The sequence below is a fragment of the Triticum dicoccoides genome, chromosome 4A, assembly GCF_002162155.2.
Source record: "Triticum dicoccoides isolate Atlit2015 ecotype Zavitan chromosome 4A, WEW_v2.0, whole genome shotgun sequence".
NCBI classification, from domain to species: domain Eukaryota; kingdom Viridiplantae; phylum Streptophyta; class Magnoliopsida; order Poales; family Poaceae; genus Triticum; species Triticum dicoccoides.
Genome location: NC_041386.1, coordinates 590005616 through 590009592, shown reverse-complemented (window position 1 = coordinate 590009592; position 3977 = coordinate 590005616). Strand labels below are relative to the sequence as shown.

At 49.9% G+C, this 3977-nt stretch overlaps 1 pseudogene; it reads left to right on the top strand.

Moving 5' to 3' along the window:
* The first annotated feature begins 899 nt into the window (after positions 1-899).
* LOC119283718 lies at positions 900-1749 on the top strand (annotated as a pseudogene).
* Positions 1750-3977: the final 2228 nt, after the last annotated feature.

The window sequence follows — 3977 nt, the reverse complement described above, 5'->3', positions numbered from 1 at the left end:
ACTATCTGGTGGATGAACTCTGCGAAGTAGTATTCCACACGGCTTCTTGTTTTTTTGCTTTTTGAAGTACGGCCGGCTTCTGTTACATGCGTAGGTGGGCACCAAAATCGTAATGTGCTCAGCTCAAATATTTTTTTTTGTAATGTACTAATATCTTGGTTGCACGCCAATCAAAACCATCAGCGTAATCACGTGCACGTACATGATGTGGTGCATGCATGTATGACTATATGCAATTCTTTTTCACTTACTTTATTGTAGGAGTATTTTTCTTTCGACTCTTCATGTCATGTATGGCTACATGCAATTCATTTTCACTTGCTTTCGACCTGTTTGGATGCTCTCACGTCCTTTAACTCCGCTCCGCTCAAGGAGCTAGTTTAATACTGTTCCCTGCTTTTGTGTTGTAGCTCCCTCCGTCCGGGAGCTATGGTGGGGGAGTGAAGGGGATCCGAACAAGGCCTTTATCTTGGCATTTTTCTTTCTTGACTCTTCATGTTTACCCGTCGCAACAAAGTCTCTTAATTGAAATATTTTTGGCATGTAAATATTATTGATCTTTAGTTCATTAAAATGTGACAATGTGTGAACAGCATGCAACAACAGCATCGGCAGTCGTGGTCATATTAGTATTTTTTCCAAGTCGTGGAAGCTGCGATGGCATGGCATGAATCCAATTAAACCTAATTAGTTTGGCTAAAAAAGGAGAGGAGATCACTCGCAAGAAAAAAGGAGAGGAAAGGAGGAGATTGCTAATTTGGGTGCGGTAATCTGTCCTGCCCTCTCACCGTACGGATGTATAGATAGAGCTAAGCTCCTTCATTCTCACACACCACACCGCAGCCTCTCCTCCGACGTACTGTGCAAACCGACCAACGCTAAGAAAAAGAGCAGCAGCAATGGCAGTGCAGCAATGCACGGTGGCGCTGGTGGTGGCCGTCGCCCTCGTGGCAGGGCCAGCCGTCTCTTACGCCGCCGAAGCCGGCTACACCCCGGCCGGGGCACAGCCCAAGGCGACGACCGAGGAGCAGAAGCTAACTGAGAAGGCCAACAACGCCTTCAAGGCGGCCGTGGCGGCTGCAGCGGCAGCCCCTCCAGTGGACAAGGGCAAGATATTCGTGACTAACTTCACGCAGACCTTCGGCGCCTGGTCTCTCGAGGGGATCTCCGAGGCGTCCAACTCCAACGCCACTCTCACCACCAGGGTCTCCTTCGCTTTGACGAGGGCCTTACTCAACACCAAGGGCGCTACCCCAGAGGCCAAGTACGACTCCTTCGTGGCTATCTTCGGCGAGTCGCTCCGCATCATCGCCGGCATCCTCGAGGTGCACCGTGCACGCCATCAAGCCCGCTGGCGAGGAAGTCAAGGGGCCGATCCCTGCCGGCGAGCTCAAGGCCATCGACCAGATCGACGCCGCCTTCAGGACTGCAGCCACCGCCGCCGACGCTGCCCCGGCCAAGGACAGGTCCACCGTCTTCGACTCCGCCTTCGACAAGGCCATTAAGGAGACCACGGACGGTGCATACCAGGGCTACAAATTCGTCCCCGCCCTCGAGTCCGCCGCCAAGAAGGCCTACAACAACACTAGTCCCAAAGCGCCCAAGATCAGGCTCGCGACCTATGAGTCCTACCTGGCCGACACCATCATCGCCATGGCCGCCGCGGCGGCCGCCGCCGCCGCCACTCCCACTGCTGCGGCAACCGCCACTCCCACTCCCGCCCCCGCTGCCGGTGGCTACAAAAGCTGACCTAGTGAGCTCACCGTACCTACAACGTATGCTGCATATGCATGCGTACGTGCGTATCTGACTGTGGCGGCACCAATTTTGATCGACAATCAATGTCCATTCTTGTTTTTCGTGTCATGCACCCGCGATCGAGATTGATGATTTCTCATCAATTATTAAATGCGAAAAATCTGGAGAAAAAAAAAACTAAATTTCATAGTCCAAGTGTGAAACGGACCCTAAAATCTAAATCCCAAAAATCAGCACACTGTTTTTATCTAGTCCCAGCTTAGCCCGGCCCTTTTTGGCTGAAAAGGTGTTTGTTCCCGCTGGGATTGCGCAGGATGACAGAGATTGGGGAGAAACAGAACAGTTTTGTCGTAGCTATTTCAATGAGAACGAGGGAGACTTACCAAGGTGACTGTTCAGTCTTCAGTGCATGCTCGATCACTGGCCGTTCAGTCTTCAGCACACAAGCTAAATTGCTGGTAGCTAGTTAAGCAAGTGCGTAGCTGTGTAAAGAAACGTGCATGTTTCATCGTCAATCAATAGTGGTATAAAAATTCTCAATCCTGTCTATAGTTCATCTTCTTCTAGACAGCTATATATCTCTTGCTTCGGTGGATTACTTGTGTCACCATCTACTGCATTTTCTAATATTTATATTCCAACTTATTGCTGGAATTTTGTCTATTTTGGGCCTAGTCCAATAGCAGTTTCAGAAATTCCTAATAAATCGTAGAGGCTCACACAGCCCATTTGTGCAAGGCAAGAGGTGGAACAAAAGTTTAGTCCCACATTGCTAGTTGAGTGGGAGTTGGACCTCTTTATAAGGGAGGTTCTCTCCCCACTTATACGAGCATGAGAACAAGAGGGATATCCACGCGCGCTCCTCCGCCGCCGCTCGTCGCGACGCGCCGCGGCGCGGCGCGGGTTGCGGGAATGAGCCAAGCCGATGTCTAAATTTTTGCCACGCACGACGGGTATACGAAAGGTCACGTGGGAGTTGAAACGTTTTTCTGTAGTGGACACTGAATTCGAACGGCGCGCCTCTTCGGCCGCTGCCTGTTCACTTTGTCTCCCTTCGTTGCTTCACCTCCCGTCGCAGCCTCTTCGCGTCCTTCTCCTGTGCCTATATAAGAGAGGTCGCTCCTCTCCAGAGAGACACACCAGAAGATCCCCTTCCTCTCGCCACAAAGTTCCTGAGCACTGCGCTGCTGCTACGATCTTTTCCATCCCGGCTTGCGGCATGCACCGCACGTCGGGACAGTAGGCCTCCGAAACCGCACCTTTTGAGTCCTGTACGGGAGAAGGATGATAAGGTTTTTGGGGAGCTCTCAGCGCGACTACTGGCTGCTTCATCACGGACGATCCGGTTGCCGACGACTACTTCCCCGACGACGACTTCTTCCCCGACGTCCACGACCTCCTCGACGACATGGCAGGCGAGGACACCGACCCCAAGTCCAGCGCTTCTGCTGCTGATGTCCCGTACGTGTTCTTGTCTTTCCTGTTAAAGGTTCTGCCACAGTTTCTTGTTCTAGTCCTTGTCCTACACATGTTAGGTTATACTTCATATATACTACTTGCTATACTGTCTGCTTTAGATATGATAGGCTACGGTTCATATATGCAGAAGCTATTTACCTTCTCTCTGTCAGAACACATGACTTGTTTTATCTCTTCTATATTAGTCATGCTTTATCTAGTATTTCTGTTAATAAAATCATTTGGTAAATTGCTCATATTTCCAACAATCCAAAAATCTTATAATAGGCAATTTACCCCAAGTGGTTTTGCTGCTTCCGTGAGACCTCCTATGTTTGAGGGTATCCACTATAAGAGGTGGCGCGTGAGAGCAGTCTTATGGTTTCAAACCATGAGTTGCTATGACGCCACTCTCGGCAAACCTGAAGGAGAGCTTGATGCTCAACAGGCACAAGCTTTTCAGAAAATGGATACTCTGTTTAAGGCTGCTCTCTTGAGTGTTCTTGGTGAGAACATAGTTGATGCTTATGCGTCAATTGATAATAGAAAAGATATGTGGGATGCACTCGAGGCCAAGTTTGGGGTCTCAGATGCTGGCACTAAGCTGTACATGGAGCAATTCTATGATTACAGGATGACTGAAGAGCGCTCTGTGGTTGAGCAAGCTCATGAGATACAGTCATTTGCTAGAGAACTTGAGCACTTCAGTTGTATGCTACCGGACAAGTTTGTTGCCGGAGGTATCATCACTAAGCTTCCTC